We start from the raw sequence: 18,840 nt of genomic DNA, 5'->3' as shown, positions 1-18,840 counted from the left end.
ACGAGACATGAAAGGGTACAAAGAGCGTTTGCTTTGGTCTACTCTTTTCACACCTTACATGTTTATTGTACCCTTCCAAATCTCATTTCCCTCTCCCCTGACTCCGTCTGCAGAAGGGACTCGACCTATTCCTTCTCTCCAGAGATGATGCATGTCCCATTGAGTTACACCAGCATTTTGTGTCTTTCTTCAGTGTAAACCAGCATCTGTAGTTCCCTCCTACACACTTTGAAGAATCAACATGTAATTTTTTCAGCAATCTACTGGGATGTAACTAAATTGCAGAACTATAATTAAAATTCAAAACTCTACCTTCAATTCTTGCTGATGCTTGCCACTAATCAAAGGTCCCGTGTTGCTGTGTCCTGCAGAATGCTTGGCATCCTCTCAACATTTAGCCTTAAAATATCCAGTCCCATTACCAAGCTAAATTTCAGTCATTTTTGATTCTGATCCTGAAGAAACCCAGTGTTTCTTCCACTGCAACATCAATGGGAGATCTGTTGGCACATGTTTAAGCTTCAAAGCAGCTCTTCCCCGTTAAAGAATATTACTGTGTGATCAGCAACATTGGATTCAGAGGATCAGCCCACTCTCCACAGTATGAGCCAAACGTTTGTTCTGTTTCAAGTAATATGCGTGCTGTGGATACGCCCAGGAGATTTCTCAAAAGTGCAGAACAAGTGCTGTGAGTTTGCAGCCCATTTTGTATCTCTTCCAACTTCTAGTAGTGAACATCAGGCACGCAGAGATTAATTTGATCTATTGTTTCAGAGACCCACATTAATTGGTTGTTGCTTTTGCCACTAAGGGTATGTTATTTATGGAGTAGATGGAGTTCATTTCTGGACCCTAAAAGGGCCATCTATTGTGCGAATGGCCATTCCGGTCATCCAAAAATGTACATTTTTACCCAATTATTCTAAATTAGTGCCATGGTGCTTTTCACACCAGATCTTGCATTAACCTTGCATGGACCTGTCGAGCTCACAGTTGCTCTGTCAGTGCTGAACAAAGTGCTGGTGTGGGCGGCACGGTAGCGCAGCGGTAGAGTTGCTGCTTTACAGCGAATGCAGCGCCGGAGACTCAGGTTCGATCCTGACTACGGGTGCTGCACTGTAAGGAGTTTGTACGTTCTCCCCGTGACCTGCGTGGGTTTTCTCCGAGATCTTCGGTTTCCTCCCACACTCCAAAGACGTACAGGTATGTAGGTTAATTGGCTGGGTAAATGTAAAAATTGTCCCTAGTGGGTGTAGGATAGTGTTAATGTTACGGGGATCGCTGGGCGGCACGGACTTGGTGGGCCGAAAAGGCCTGTTTCCGGCTGTATATATATGATATGATATGATATGATATGATAAGCAAGACAGCATTTAAAGCATCCACGTTGCAGAGGCAAAAGGCAGCCACGGAGCTGGCAAGTGAAGATGTGAAAAAGGCAGGGATACGCTTCTGGATGTGTCTGAGTATACCTGCATCGCATCCTGCCCCACATGTGATGCTTACTTAGGCTGATTAATGACCAGTGATCGCAAAACACAGGTCGCAAGTATTATTTTAAATGGTTGTGATCAGTGAAGGGAGCTCCAGTCAATCCTTTTACATAATATTTCTCCATTGGCTATTAAAATGTGAGCTAAGATATGCCGAGTGCATGTTAGTGATGTGACAGGATGAACTCCTTAATTCCTGTCACATTCGCAAACCCTGTGCTATGTGCTCCTCGTAACATTGTCTCAATTATGAAAGTTGTAGTTCCTCCCGAGAGCTGCAATTTCTGCTGGCAGTGGGAGGAAATATGCACAAGCACCTGGCAAATGTCAGCTGTGTTACGGTGAATTGCTTCATCGGAGGTGCCCGAACCAAATTCTCAGTGGTCACTAACTGACCCAGAAATGATTGCCAGCATGGGTAGCATGTGCAAAGCAGCTGCTATGTCCAATTTGCACATGTCATGGAGTCATAGAGATATGAAACACTGAAACAGGCCCTTCAGCCCAACTCATCCAATTGCATCAATGACATTGCTTCAATTATACTTTATTGTCACATGTACAGTGAAATTCTTTTGCTTTTGCATACAATCTGGTAAAAATCATACAGCAGACTTCACCTAAGCAGTGCATAAAGAGTCTCCACAGTTCTGGCACCAACCACGTTTCAAAAGTCTTATCTTCTTGCAGCAACGAACCAGGCCTGCGGTGGTTGCTGGTGTCAGCCCACCCGCCAGGTGGGCCCGCCGGTCCTTTAGCTCTGCGGTGCATCTGGGAGCCTTCCGCCGCTGCGCAAGTTGCTTAACCAATTGACCCAGTTGCTGAAGTGAGCTAGTTCCACTTGCCTCCACCTTGTCCATAGCCCCTCAAACCTTTCTTATCCAAGTACCCGTACAAGTGACTTTTAAATGTCATAATTGTGCCTACATCTACCACCTCCTCTGGCTGCTCATTTCATTTACATACCAAATTCAGCTCATGTCCTTTTTAAAACTTCCCCCTCTTGCCTTAAAACCATGCCCTCTAGTTGAGGGCACTCCGACACTGGGGAAAAAGATTGTGGCTATTCGTCTTACCCATGCCCTTGATGATTTGCTATACATTTATAAAGTCACCCCTCAGCCTCCTATGCTCCAGGGGAAAAAACTCCTAATAATTCAAATCCTCCAGCTACAACATATGTCCCAACTCATGTTCTCACCATCCTGAAAGCAAGCATGTCAAACACCTTCTTCAGTATCTATGGAGCCTACCTGTGTCAACACCTTCAAGAAATTATATACCTGCACCCCTGGGTCTCTCTGTTTCACTACACTCCCCAAGCTCCTTCCATTTATTGTGCAAATCCTGCCCTGGTTTGGCTTACCCAAATATAAAACCTTGCATTTATCTGAATTAAACACCCATCAGCCATTCCTCGGCATGTTGGCCCTGCTGAGCAAGATCCCATTGTAATTATAGATAACCTGCTTCACCATCCACCATACCACCGATTTTCGTGTTATTTACATACTTACTGACCATGCCACCTACAAGCTCATCCAAATCGTTAATATAAATAACGTGCAACAGGGGACCCAGTACCAGCTGCTGTGATAAAATCTATTTTGCAGCCTCCAGGTCTGCAAACCAACTCTCAACTACCCTGAAGATAGACACAAAATGCTGGAGTAACTCAGCGGGCCAGGCAGCATCTCTGGAGAGAAGGAATGGGTGACGTTTCGGGTCGAGACCCTTCTTCAGACCATCCTCCTCTGCTTCCTAATTTTCTATCCAGACAAATTTTGTATTTGGATAGCTCATCCTGCATTCCATGTTCTCTAACCTTCCAGACTAGCCTGCCTTGTCAAAAGCCTTGCTCAAGTCCACTTAGCCAATGTCTACCACAATGCCCTGTCAGCATGTTGGAGAAATGTAGCTTTGAGGAAAAATTGGCACAGCTGGGTTTGTTTTCTACAGAACAGTGGAGGAGGAGAGAAGATTTTAATTAAGCTTATATATCATTGTGAGTGTCCCAGATAAAGTACATAACTGGAACCTGTTTCTCACAACATTGAAATCTAGATCTATGTAACAGACTTTAGATAATTGAATTAGAGGGAAAGACACCTGGTTGATCAAACACTGTGTCAAGGCCTCAGGGCTACAAGAATTGCGAAATGGAATTAGTGTTAATAGTCTTTCTCATCTGGCAAGATATAATCAACCAAATTTTGTGCGATGAAGTTTTATGATTGCAAAGTTTATTTTTAACACCAGTACGAATATAATACATCCAAGACTGTGTACAAGTTCTGCAAAACCAATACATCTGTTATTTCCACGGTCTTCATTTCAACTCTATCCATCCCATGATAGACATATTGGGATTTTAACTTTCCTTTATGTGCCTGTAAAAATGATATAATGTTTCTTATCTTCTGTTGATAATTTCCTTCATAATTTAATTTAATAGTTTTTTTTGCAATCCTAAAATAAATAAAATGAAACTTGTAACTGGGGAGGGGGGGGGAGCAGTAGAGTTGGTGCCTTACAGTGCTAGAGACTCGGGTTCGATCCTGACTATGGGTAGGAAAATAACTGCAGATGCTGGTACAAATTGAAGGTATCACAAAATGCTGGAGTAACTCAGCGGGTCAGGCAGCATCTCAGGAGAGAAGGAATGGGTGTCGTTTCGGGTCGAGACCCTTCTTCAGACTGATGTCAGGGAAGGGGGGGACAAAGATAGGATGTAGTTGGAGACAGGAAAACAGTGGGAGAACTGGGAAGGGGAGGGGAAAGAGCGGGACAGAGGAACTCTCTGAAGTTAGAGAAATCAATGTTCATACCGCTGGGGTTTAAGCTGCCCAAGCGAAATATGAGATGCTGTTCCTCCAATTTGCGGTGGGCCTCACTATGACAATGGAGGAGGCCCATGACAGAAAGGCTGGGAGTGGGAGGGGGAGTTGAAGTGCTGAGCCACCGGGAGATCAGGTTGTTTAAGGCGGACTGAGCGAAGGTGTTGAGCGAAACGATCGCCAAGCCTGCATTTGGTGTCGCCGATGTAGAGAAGTTGACATCTGGAACAGCGGATACAATAGATGAGGTTGGAGGAGGTGCAGGTGAACCTCTGCCTGGGTGTTGTCTGTGCAGAGTTTGTATGCTCACCCTGACCATGTGGGTTTTGCCCGGGTGCTCCTGTTTCCTCCCACATTTCAAAGACGTACAGGTTTGTAGGCTAATCGGCTTCGGTAAAGATTGTAAATTGTCCCTAGTGCATAGGATAGTGCTGGTGTACGGGGAACGCTGGTCAGCGCGGACTCAGTGGACTGAAGGGCCTGTTTCCACGCTGTTTCTCTAAACTAAACTAAAACTCCATTATCCATTACCCCACAAATAACAGTGTTAATGGAATTATTTTGCTCACAGCAAAATTTTAAGAGCAACACTCTCTTGGTGACTTTCCAGCCTTCAAATCTCCAGGGTTTTTCAAATCTCAAAAATGTATTGTTCTAAAAGATGTCAGTGTTTACTCACAAGGCATGTTAAATTGGATTTTTAAAAATTGTGTCCATCATCTATGTTTCAAATGTTACATCACTGTCATCATCCGTCCTGAAAAGGGGCAAGCTTCCGGCGACAATCAGTGGGAGCCATCACTTGTACACTAGATGATAGTGGTAGCAGAATTAGCTCGACACATTTGCAGTTTCCAGCCCCGTGACGTGGACGATTCTGCTCTGGGGCCAAATTGGATAAATGAATGCTTAAAATAATGTTTGGTAAATGTAACAGTTTTTCTTTACTTGGTGCAGTTTACAGTGTCAATTGACTGCTAATAATACAGGAACAGCAAAAAGGTAATTAAGTGACTTGCTTTGAGATTTGTTTCTATAAAAAGTTACTACATTCAGAGACAGAGGGTGAAAGATTTGTAAAAAGCCAAGCAACTGTCACTCATGGATGGTTAGCATAACCCCTTTTTTTAGAACTGTGAAATCAATCATTTTCATAAATAACTTGCAGCTTCTTCCCTCCTGCTTAAAAGGTTTGTCAGCATTTTTAATCCAATGTTGAGTAAGCTAGACAATCAAACACAGGAGGCCACAAGGCACCAGATATTCATTGTTTCACTAAATCATAAGATAATTTAAACAGTGGTTTAGTTACTGTTAATGAAAAATTGCACGTGTTAGCTCTATCACTTTATTAACTAGTGATATACATTCATATTAGGTATTTATTCACAAAATGCTGGAGTAACTCAGCAGGTCAGGCAGCATCTCAGGAGAGAAGGAATGGGTGACGTTTCGGGTCGAGACCCTTCTTCAGTCTGAAGAAGGGTCTCGACCCGAAACGTCACCCATTCCTTCTCTCCTGAGATGCTGCCTAACCTGCTGAGTTACTCCAGCATTTTGTGAATAAATACCTTCGATTTGTACCAGCATCTGCAGTTATTTTTTCATACATTCATATTAGGGTTGCTTGTAAAGGCACAATGTCAATTTCCATTCACAACTCTGTGCCAAACGAAGCTGTCCACAACTGCATGCAGGAAGACTTAGATGATTTTCAGACATAGGGCTTATAACTGCAAACAACATTAGTTTAGTTTAGTTAGTTTACTCTCAGGTGTGCCGAGGTACAGTGCGAAGCTTTTGTTGCGTGCTAACCAGTCAGCGGAAAGACAATACCTGATTATAATCAAGCCATCCACAGTGTACAGATATATGATAAAGGGAATAAGATTTAGTGTAAAATAAAGTCCCATCGGTAAAGTCTGATTAAAGATGGTCCGAGGGTTTCCAATGTGATAGATAGCAGCTAAGGACTGCTCCCAAGTTGTTGACAGAATGGTTCAGTTGCCTGATAACAGCTGGGAAGAAACTTTTCCTTTATCTGGGGGTGTGCACTTTCCCACTTCTATACCTCTTGCCCAATGGGAAAAAAAGGATTTGTGCCGTACATGTTCCAGATAACATCCCTTCCAAACTGATTGCCAAACTCAACGACCTGAGCATCAACCCCTCCCTCTGCAATTGGATATTGGACTTTCTAACCAACAGACCCCAGTCTGTTAGATTAGACAACGACACCTCCTCAACCATCACCCTGAACACCGGCGTTCCACAGGGCTGTGTGCTGAGCCCTCTTCTCTACTCCCTTTTCACCTACAACTGCACACCTGTACATGGTTCTAACACCATTATTAAGTTTGCAGATGATACAACGGTGATTGGCCTCATCAGCGACAACGATGAGTCGGCCCATAGGGAGGAGGTCCAGCTACTTGCAACGTGGTGCGCTGACAACAACCTGGTCCTTAACACCAAGAAGACCAAGGAGCTCATTGTGGACTACAGAAGGACTAGGGGTGGTACGCACACCCCCATCCTTATTAACGGGACGGAGGTGGAGCGTGTTTCCAGTTTCAGGTTCTTGGGTGTCAACATTTCTGATGACCTCTCTTGGACCCAGAATACCTCAACACTGATCAAGAAGGCTCACCAGCGTCTCTTCTTCCTGAGGAGAATAAAGAAGGTCCATCTTTCTCCTCAGATTCTGGTGAACTTCTACCGCTGCACTATCGAGAGCATCCTTACTAACTGTATCACAGTATGGTATGGCAACTGCTCTGTCTCCGACTGAAAAGCACTGCAGAGGGTGGTGAAAACTGCCCAACGCATCACCGGTTCCTCACTCCCCTCCATTGAGTCTATCCAGAGTAGGCGATGTCTGCGAAGGGCGCGCTGCATCGTCAAGGACAGCTCTCACCCCAACCACAGATTGTTTACCCTCCTCCCATCTGGGAGGCGCTACAGGTCTCTCCGTTCCCAGACCTGCAGGTTCAGGAACAGCTTTTTTCCTGCGGTCGTTACCTTACTTAACTCTGCACTTCGGTGATTGCTGCCATTCCCCCCCCCCCCCCCACCACCCCCACCCCCCCCTCGGGCACTCCTCCCATCAGTGACTGATCTTGCTCACCGGAATTTCCACTACCGCAACTGTGCATATATGTACATATTATATGTTTTACTATTCCATCACATGCACTCTGGTTAAGATGCTAACTGCATTTCGTTGTCTCTGTACTTGTACACTGCACAATGACAATAAAGTTTGTATTGTATTGTATTGTATACAGACCATTTCCGGAAAAGCATCTGACTGCCTATTCTTAACATCCAAAGGCTTTGCTAGTTTCTCCTAATCGTACTAAGGCAATATCTCCCAATCGTACTATGGCAATATCTTCAACAGAAAGACTGCAATGGGTCAGGAAGATGCCTCACTTCTGCTTTTTCAATGGTAACTAGGGATAGAACAGTATCGCACAGGAACAAGCCCTTCAGCCCACAATGTCTGTGCTGAACACGATACCAAGACAAACCCATATCTGCCCACATATATGCCCACATATAATCTGTATTTCTGCATTCCCTGCACATGCATGTGCCTATCCAAAAGTCTCTTAAATGCCACTATGGCATCTGCCTCCACCCCCAGTCTCGCAAGCACATTCCAGACCCTCTGTGTAAAAAGCTTAACCCACACATCTCCTTTAAACTTTGCTCCTTTCACCTGAAAGCCATGCCTCTGATATTTGATATTTCTATCTGGGAATATCAGTGTCACCCTATCAATGCCTCCCATAATATTATATATTTCTATCAAGTATCCGGCCAACCTCCAGCATTCTTGCCTGTCCCACTTAAGCGATTTTAAGGCAACTGCCGGTGACTAGGCTGTCGCCGGGGTGTCGCGGGCATAATCGTGAGGAGTCTTCCAACGATCGTAGTGGATCTCGGCGCGTCGCTGAGAAATCAAACGGTTTGAAATTTCTCGGCGACAGCTGGCTTGTCGCCAGGTATCGTAGCTTATTGCGGTCGCTGTCGCCTGCTGTCCCCAGGTTTGACAGGTTCTCTTAAGATGCATTTAGAAGCACATAATATTAAAATAAGTAAAGTAATTTCAAAATACCATAAAATGCTTGTGTTTAACGAATTTATTTACCGTCAGGACATTTGACAGGTAGATTGGAGGCGACAGTTTGACGGTCAGGTAAGCGTGGGAATTTTCGTGATGTTTTTCCCTAACATTTTCAAAGAATGCCCACATACCTTTCACAAAAATCCATTGAACCACTTTAAAAAAAAAAATTTTAATACAGCTATTAGTAAACTGGAAATCCGGTTTATTCCTTGTTACAGTGAAGCTTGGTTTTGAAGTAACCCATACAAGGTGTTATAGTTCAAAACTCTCAAGTACTTACCGACTTGTCAGTGATTTCAGCGAAAACCAGGATGCTGGAGAAGCATTGACTGCGTGGGAATTTTCGCAATGTTTCAGAAGACGCTGTAATCTCGACCTGACTCGGCTTGTCGTGGTCATTGTCGTCGGGTAAAAGAAAAGTTCGGCGATCTGCTACGACTTTGACAGTAGCCGGCAGTCGCCAAAAAAAATCGCCTAAGTGGGACAGGCCCTTAAGGAAAGCAAGCCAAATCTGTCCAATCTCTCCGAATGCACCCTGACATCAGTCTAATAAACCTACTCTGCACCATCTCCAAAACCTCCACCTCTATCCTGTAATGTGGTGACCAGAACTGCACACAATAATCCAATTGCAGCCAAACTAAAGTCATAGTAAGGTCATAAGTGATAGGAGTAGAATTAGGCCATTCAGCCCATCAAGTCTACTCCACCATTGAATCATGGCTGATCTACCTCTCCCTCCTAACCCCATTCTCCTGCCTTCTCCCCATAACCTCTCACACCTGTACCAATCAAAAATCTATCCATGCCTTAAAAATATCCACTGGCTTGGCCTCCACAGTCTTCTGGGGCAGACCTATAATGCTGCATAATGACTACCTGACTCTCATACTTAGTGCCCCGACCAATGAAGGTAAGCAAACCATATTCCTTCTTTACCATTCTATCCAATCCTGTTGCCACTTTCAGAGAGTTATGGACTTGAGCCCCAAGATCCCTCTGTGCATCAATGCTGTTGAGGATATAGCCATGAATTGAATATTGTACAATTGTATATTATACATTAGGGTTTAGAGGGGGAAAAATAGATCAGTCATGATTGAATGGCAGAGTATACTCGATGGGCCGAAAGGCCTGAGTCTTATGGTATATATTCCCTTTATATTGGACCTCCCAAAGTGCAACATCCCCAATCCTGGACTTTCCACTCGTCACTTTAATTTCATGTTTCATGTATCTTGTTGTGTTTTATAACTGTTGGCAGACCAATTTCCCTCCTGGGATAAATATTCTATTGTTTCCAAATACACAGGACAAGATGTTAGAAATCCAAAGTGCCAAATGTCAACTTGCTCCCGGTGGTGATGGGAGGCTTATGCACTCACCTATGCTCCTCCGATGTTGAGAAAGGCTGGGCAGACACGTCATTGGGGTTATCAAGTGGGCACCTACTTTCATCGACGTTTCGTTGATTGGGCCCACGACGTCTCCAGTAGGCTCAGCAGTGCATTCTGGCATCCCAGAACCACCCCCCTCTGCATCTGCCTAGCCGGCTTATTTGGGAGACCAGATGGGGTCTTTCCTCTTCAGCCAGAGACACTGGCTACTCCGCTCTGCCACCTGTGATGTTTCCTTGATAGCCTGGCGTAGGGCTTGTCCGCTGATCCCCAGGTCCTTCATCAGTCTTACGGTAGATGTTGCCACAAATCCTCGACATCCAACTTCTACCGGGCAGATCTTTGTTCTCCAGCCCCGCTGTTCTGCCTCCGCTGCAAGGTCTGTGTAGCGCAGTTTCTTTCTTTCAAAGGCTTCCTGCACAGCATCCTCCCAAGGGACTGTGAGCTCCACAAAATACACCATGCGCTGAGAGTTGGACCAGAGGGCAAGATCAGACCTCAAGTTGGTGATGGCTATCTCTGGTGGAACTGTAAGCCGTTGGTCCACATCCACCAGCATCTGCCAGTCCCGGGCTGCCTCCAGCTGTCCAAATCTTGTCCTTGGTGGAATTTTCCGTTGCTTTTGTTCCCCCTCACGAACAAAGGCAATTGGCATAACTGGGTTGGTTGTTCTGGGCGGCAGGGCATTGTTGGTTGTTCTCCTGCTTTCCAGAGTCGCTGCCAGCATTTGAGCAATTGATTATGTCTCCAGGTGTACCGTCCTTGGGAGAGGCTTACTTTATACCCAATGAGGATGTGCTTAAGCGTGGCTGGTGTTGAACACAGGGGGCATGATGGATCTTCGCCCAGCCATTGGTTGAGATTTTTTGGGCTAGGAAGGACATCATAGGTTGCCCGAATGAGGAAGCTTATCCTGCTCGCCTCCGTCTCCCACATCGTATCATATCGTATCGAATCAAGGTCCCGGATACCTACGAATCTCCACTGGTCATAGACCTCCAGCCTGAATATTGTTCTTCCACCACAATTCTCTGTCTTTGATTAAACCAGTTCTGAACCCATACAACTGAATCACTGCTAATCCCATGCATCTAATCTCTGGATCAGCCTATCATGAGCACTTTATCAAATGCCTTACTAAAATCCACATAGACAACATCTACGCTCATCAATCACCTTTTGTCATCTCTTCAAAAAAACTTGATCAAGTTAGAAAGGCATGAACTGTTGCATACAAAGCCATACTGACTGTTCCTAATTAACACATTCTCTTCCAAATGGGAGTAAATCCTATCCCGGAGGATCCTCTCCAATAGGTTCCCTACCAGTGATGTGAGACTCACCAGAGTATAATTTTCCAGATTCGATGGATTATTTTTACTTCCCTTCTTTAACAATGGTACCACATTGGCTACTCTCCATTCCTCTGGGGCCTTGCCTGTGGCTACTGAGATCCAAAGATCTTTGTCAAGGTTCTGTCAATCTCCTCTCTTGCCTTGTTCAATAACCTGGGTTAGATATCATCAAACTCTGAGGATTTATCCACCTTAATGCTCTTCAAGTGCCCCAATACCTCCTCCTTCTTAACCTTAAACTGCCCTTGCATATTAGTATTCTCATTGTCCTCCATGTCTTTCCCCTTGGTGAAAACAGGTACAAAGTACTTGATTACGACCTCACCTACATCACCTGACTCCAAGCAAAAATCCCCTCCTTTGTCCTTGAGCGAGTCTACTTACTGCCGGGCTATCCTCTTGTTTTTAATGTAGGAATAAAAAGTCTTGGAATTTTTCTTAATCCAACTCACCAAAGCCATTCAATGTCTCCTTTTGGCCCTTCGAATCACCCTCTTGAGTTCTTTCCTCCTTGCTTTATATTCCTCAATGGCCCTGTTTGACTCCAGCCTCTTAAACCTTGCAGGCACTTCCTTCTTTCTTTTAGGCCAAAGAAATTGTCAATAATTTGTCTTGCCAGCAACAAGCAAGTCCTGAAAAATTATAATTAAAATAAAAGTGATGAATTGGATGAATGGCTGCTGGCAGTTATTGAACAGATGGAAAAGCAAGGGCATCCATAATTAACTTAGGGGAGGTTGTGGTTTCTGGGGTATACACTGCACAAGACATCTAAATCTGTAAGTTATATGAAATACAGAAAACTATAACAGAGTTTCTGAAATTTGATAGGAAATTTCATTGGAGAACTAAAAGAAAGTTCAAATGCCAGGCCAAATCAGGCAGTGAGATTTGTTGATTCCATGCACAACTGGTGTTAGGCATTATAAAACCAAGACTCAAAGTGCTGGAGTAACTCAGCAGGTCAGGCAGCATCTCTGGAGAACATGGATAGGTGACATTTCGGGTCAGGGCCCTGAAGAAATGTCCCGAACCGAAACGTCACCCATCCTTGTTCCCCAGGGATGCTACATGACCCGATCAGTTACAAAAGCACTTTGTTTCTTTTTTAGCAAATCAGCATCTCGCACATATAGTAACCACCTGCAGAGCAGATCGGAAGATCTGAGCAGTGCACCTAGAAGCTTGTAGAAATGAAGAAGTGCAGATGCTGGTTAGTACATGAAAGATACAAAGTGTTGGGGTAACTCAGCAGGCCAGGCAGCATCTCTGGAGAACATGGATAGACAACATTTCCAGTCAAAACGCTTCTTCAGACTGGAAAAGAGGAGAGGCAGGACAAGGTGTGGCAGGTAATAGGTCGACATAGAAGTAGGTGGAAGTCCAGGTAGGGCACAAGAGAGGGAAGAGAGGGAGAGGAGGGCGTTGTTGTAGGGAAGAAAGTTGTGGGGCTTGGGAGGGGTTAGTAAGAGGTAACTAAAATTGGAGAATTCAATGTTCATACCATTGAGTTGTGGGACCCAAATAGAGTATGTCCTTCCAGTTTGCATATACCCTCACTCCAGCAATGAAGGAGGCCCAGGGAAAAAAGGTAAGTGTGCGAATGGGAAGGGGAGTTAAAATGTTTAGCAACACAAAGGTGCAGTAGGCCTTAGCGGATTGAGCGCAAGTGTTCAGCGAAACGATTGCAGAGTGTACAGGAAGCCACATCGGAAGCACCAGATGCAATAAATGAGGTTAGAGCACTTGCACCTGACCCTCTGTCTCACCTGGAAGGGCTGCTGGGGTCCTTGGATGGAGGCGAGGGTGGATGTACAGGGACAGGTGTTATATAACCTGTATGAAACTTTCCAATCCGGATTCCGCTCAAACCACTGTACTGAAACTGCGCTCCTCAAAATCACAAACGACATTCTCCTCTCCTCCGACGCTGGCAACCTCAACATCCTCATCCTACTTGACCTCAGCGCCGCCTTTGACACCATAAATCACTCCATTCTCCTCACCCGACTTGAAACCTCCCTTAACATCACCGGCACAGCCCTATCCTGGTTCAAATCTTACCTCTCTGACAGACACCAGTTCATCTCCATTAACAACTGTAAATCCCCCACCGCTCCCCTCCCCCAAGGTGTCCCCCAAGGCTCAGTCCTTGGCCCCCTCCTCTTCATCCTCTACCTGTTCCCCCTTGGTCAATTAATCCGCCGTCATGGTCTCAACTTCCACTGCTTCGCCGATGATATCCAGCTCCTCATCTCCACCAAGTCAATCTCCACCACCACACACTCTACACTGACAAACTGCATTACTGAAATAAAATCTTGGCTTCAATCAAACTTCCTCAAACTCAATTGCAACAAATCTGAAATCATCATCATTGGTCCAAAAATGCTCACCAAATCCACCCAAAACTTCATCCTCAACATTGATGGTCTCCCAGTATCCACCTCACCTCACATCCGGAATCTTGGAATCATCCTTGATCAAACCCTCTCCTTCGACAAACACATCAAACACATCACAAAGACAGCCTTCTTCCACCTCAAAAACATTGCCCGTCTCCGTCCATCCCTCTCCTCCACAGCTGCAGAAACCCTCATCCACGCCTTCATCACCTCCCGTCTGGACTACTGCAACAGCCTCCTCTATGGCGCACCCTCAAAAACCATCAATAAACTTCAATACATTCAAACCTCCGCTGCCCGTCTACTCACACACACCTCGATCCGTGACCATATCACCCCCATCCTTTATAAACTCCATTGGCTCCCCATCCCCCAGAGAATCCAGTACAAAATCCTCCTCATAACCTACAAAGCCCTCCATAACCTGGCCCCATCCTACCTGACCGACCTCCTCCACAGGCACACTCCCACCTGCACCCTCCGCTCTGCCGCTGCCAATCTCCTATCCCCCCACATCCGGACTAAACTCAGATCCTGGGGGGACAGGGCTTTCTCCATCGCTGCTCCCACCCTATGGAACTCACTACCCCAAACCATTAGAGACTCCCCCACACTCACCACATTCAAAACATCGCTGAAGTCTCATCTGTTCAGTACTGCCTTCAACCACTGAAGGTCACCTCACCTTCTGTCTCCTTTCTCTGTTCATTTATTTATTTACTTATTTATCTATTTATTCATTTCCCTATGTTCTCAAAATCTCTGTAAAGCGTCTTTGAGTATATGAAAAGCGCTATATAAATAAAATGTATTATTATTATTATTATTATTATATCTTCTGCGGTTGCTGGGGAAAGTACTGAGGAAGGGATGGTTTGGATGTGAAGGGATGAGTGAACCAAGGAGTTGTGGAGGGAGCAGTGTCCGTGGAAGACGGAAAGGGGTGGAGATGGGAAGATGTGACTCGTGGTGAGATAATGTTGGAGGTAAAGGAAATGCTGGAGTATGATGTGTTGGATGCAGAAGCTGGTAGGATGAAAGGTGAGGAGCAGGGGAACTCTATCCATGTTCCATCTGGGGGTAAGGGGAGCAAGTGTAGTGAAATGGGGCACAGAGAAGATGCAGGTGAGGAATCCATCTATAACAGAAGGGGTGAAATCATATTTGCAAAAGAAAGAGGACATCTCCTAGATTGGAAAGTCTCATCTTGGAAGCAGATGTGGAGGAGACGGATGAATTGAGAGTAGAGAATAGAGTCTTTACAAGAGGCAGGGTTTGAGGAAGTGTAATCCAGATAACTGTAATAGTCGATAGGTTTATAGCAGACATCAGTCAATAGTATGTCCCCTGCGATAAGAGACGGAGAGATTAAAGAAAGGGAAGAGAACTGTCAGATAGTTAGCCTTGACTGCCTGTCATGTTCGTGGGAAAAAAAATCTACCTTTTGAATTAATTATCAAACTAACATGGAGTACTAATTAATCCATCAGTAATGATTTTGTTAAAGCTTCACACAAATTGAATAATCGTTTTGTATTCATTTGAAGGCTAGGAATTGTCAAAGAAGTTTAGTTTAGAGATACAGCACGGAAACAAGCCCTTCAGCCCACTGAGTCCGCGCCGACCAGCGATCCCCGCACATTAACACTATCCTACACACACTAGGGACAATTTACACAAACATCAAGCCAATTAACCTACATACCTGTACGTCTTTGGAGTGTGGGAGGGAACCGAAGATCTCGGAGAAAACCCACAGCACCGGTAGTTGGAATCAAACCCCTGTCTCTGGTGCATAAGTGCTGTAAGGCAACAACTCTACCGCTGCTCCACCGTGCCGCAAAATCTATATACAATGCTGAATATAGATGAATTATCAGTTTCCATTTTCTGCCAGAAGTTGTTATTCAGCTCTTGAGATCCAGAAACCTGGACACGTAATGCTAGTTTCTCTCAGTGTTTCAGGTTCTATTATTTGGAAAGTGGAATGTAATCCTTTCTCAATTGCTTCACTCCACACTATAATGATGTGCAGGAACATAGTCAGGAATCACACTTGGTCCAATAATATGTTTTCTGCCAAACATGAACCCAATAGCATTATTCCCTGTGGCATGATGGCACAGCGGTAGAGTTGCTGCTTTACAGCACCAGAGAACTGGGTTCAATCCTGACTACGTGTGTTGCCTGTACGGAGTTTGTACGTTCTCCCCGTGTCTGCATGGGTTTTCTCTGGGTGCTCTGGTTTCTTCCCACACTCCAAAAAACATACATGTTTGTAGGTTAATCGGCTTCGGTAAAAGTTGTAAATTGTCCCGAGTGTGTAGGGTGGTTTCAGTGTACCAAGGATCGCTGGTTGGTGCGGACTCGCTGGGCTAAAGGTTCTGTTTCCGCGCTGTATCTCTAAACTAAACTAAAAACTAAACTAAACCAAGCACAAGATAAATGAGTCCATGCAGTTCTTTAGTTCAGCTGACTCTGGGAATTCTTAGTACAGAACCTTCTGCAGTGGAGTGATTTAAAGATTTTCGTGAACTGGCCCCAGCAAGTCTCTTTCATAGAAACATAGAAACATAGAAAATAGGTGCAGGAGTAGGCCATTCGGCCCTTTGAGCCAGCACCGCCATTCAATATGATCTTGGCTGAATATCCGAAATCAGTACCCAGTTCCTGCCTTCATCCCTTGATGTCGTTAACCCTAAGAGCTAACTCTCTCTTGAAAACATCTAGTGAATTGGCCTCCACTGCCTCCTGTGGCAGAGAATTCCACAGATTCACAACTCTCTGGGTGAAATATCCTTCCATGTAGTGAACTGCACACTCTTTCCACAAACCTCCCACCCACAAAACCCTGGACTACCTGGCCATTTATCCTTCAAATATCTCTCAGCCACATCTGTTTTAAGGCTCCCTTCAGCTCTGAACTCAAATTTTCTAAGTCCTAAACCATTGCAAGCCTTAAACGATGACCACCCAAGCCCAGGAGGTCAGTTACCCTGTAGACCCAGTCTCAAGTGGTGCCTTCCCCTTGAGCTCTGGAGGTAGTACCACCAATGACAGTTTGAAGTATTCTCACCTTTTGTGAAATCATGTGAAAATTCAAATTTTATGTACATAGATAATAGTGTCCCGGTCGTCATCCTCCTCTCCCAACTATGTGTATTCATACAGAAAGTTTAATAGATGAAAACATCTTGAGGCATTAAAGTTAGGCACATGCATCAGATTTAATTAAGTCAACAGTCATATGTGGGGACCAAACAATCATCAGAAAAATATGAATGTTTCATTTCCATATGAGCCTGACACTGAACCTAAGGAATCATTGCCTTGAGCATTTTGTAGTTTGCAAGTTACATTTATATGACCTATTTCTCAGCCTCATTATCAGTAAGTGCAAAAACTAAATTGACTTGCTGAATATTCAATTTAATAGAAACTGTTATGAAGAGATTTGTTTTTTGACAGTGATATTGAAGGAAGGTTGTCAAACAATCGAACTGTAACTCTGGTACCGTGTAAAAATTATGGGGTTTACATCAAAAACTTAGACAAGAATGTACAAGGCATGATTAGTAAGTCTGCAGATGACACTAAAGGAGGTGTATCGTAGAGAGTGGAGATGGTAATCAGAAATTACAGAAGGGTCTTGATCAACTGGGGAAATGGACTGAAGAATGGCAAATGGAGTTTAATGCAGGTACGTGTGAGGTGCTGCATTTTGGAAAGTCAAACTAGGGCAAAATCACAGTGAATGGAAAGGCCTTGGGGAGTGTTGTAGAACAAAGGGATCAGGAGTACAGGCACAAGTGACATCACAGGTAGCTAGGGTCATAAAGAAAATAATGGGTGCAGAAGTTGGGACATTATGTTACAATTGTAGAAGACATCAGTGACCCTCAATGTCTTGGAGTATTGTGTTCAGTTTTGGTTACTCTGCTATGGGAATCATGTTATTAAGCTGAAGATTAACAAGGATATTGCAAGGACTCAAGGGCCTGAGATATGTAAAAAAAGTTAGGCAGGCCAGGACTTTATCCCTTGAAGATCAGGAGGCTCAGGGGTGATTTTATGGAGGTGTACAAGAACAAGAGGGGATTAGGGATAAGGTGATCTTTTACCCAGAGTAGGGGAATCAAGAACCAGAGGGCAGAGGTTTAAGATGAAAGTTGAAGGATTTAATAGGGACATGAGAGGCAACTTTTTCACACAGAGGTTGGTGCGTATATGGAACAAGCTGCCAGAGGAGATGTTTGAGGCAGGTTCTATGACAGCATTTAATAGGCACTTGGACAAGTACATAGATAGGAAATGTTTATAAATATATGGGGGAAATGGGACAAGCTGAGATGGGGCATATTGGTCAGCGAGGATGAATTGGGCCAAAGGGCCTGTTTTTGTGCTGTTTCATTCTATGACTAATAAATTAGAGAAAAATAAATAGTACACTTGAATCAGTTACAAAGAAAAATAGTGATTGAAATATAATTGTGGATGTCTATCTAAAATATTACATCAAATTTCTCCTTTCAAATCTAGTTCGGTACACGTCCGATTTTTATTTAAAAATAAAACTGTGATATATTAGACATCCAACAGACATTATTGTGTATAAAAATATATTGACGTTGAAATAGTGCAGTCCGATTGCTTTACAAAACACCTTATATTTTTATAACTGTGACATCCTCTTTCTTGCAAATAGCTATGGTTCATTACCCAGTTTAGAATCAGTTCATCGGATACAGATCAAGCCAAGGTACATATTCTTCTTTTCACTTTACTTAACAAAAAGCAAATAGAAGTTTTATGAACACAAAGCGAGTTTGATTTTCATGTGTTAATTCTTTGTTTTTCACCGTATTTTGGTGGTCCAAACACGGACTGCATCAAGTGCTAATATCCAATTATGTCCCGTAAAAATAATGAAATTGGATTTTTTTAAAAGCATAAAGAGCAGTGCTATTGGGCATATGGAGCTGTAATTCCAATATTCAGTTCCTGTGGATAGGTGCCAGAGCAGCTCACAACTTAGTTTAGTTTAATTTAGAGATCATATTAATTTAGGAAACAGGCTATTCGGCCCACTGACTCCGCATCGACCAACGATCTCCATACACTAGCACTATCCCACACACGAGGGACAATGTACAAATTTACCAAAGCCGAATTAACCTACAAACCTGTACGTCTTTGGAGTGTGGGAGGAAACCAGAGC

The sequence above is a fragment of the Rhinoraja longicauda genome, chromosome 1 (assembly GCF_053455715.1).
Source record: "Rhinoraja longicauda isolate Sanriku21f chromosome 1, sRhiLon1.1, whole genome shotgun sequence".
In the NCBI taxonomy this organism is placed as follows: Eukaryota; Metazoa; Chordata; class Chondrichthyes; order Rajiformes; family Arhynchobatidae; genus Rhinoraja; species Rhinoraja longicauda.
The sequence above is the reverse complement of the archived record's forward strand: the minus strand, read 5'-3'. Positions refer to the sequence as shown.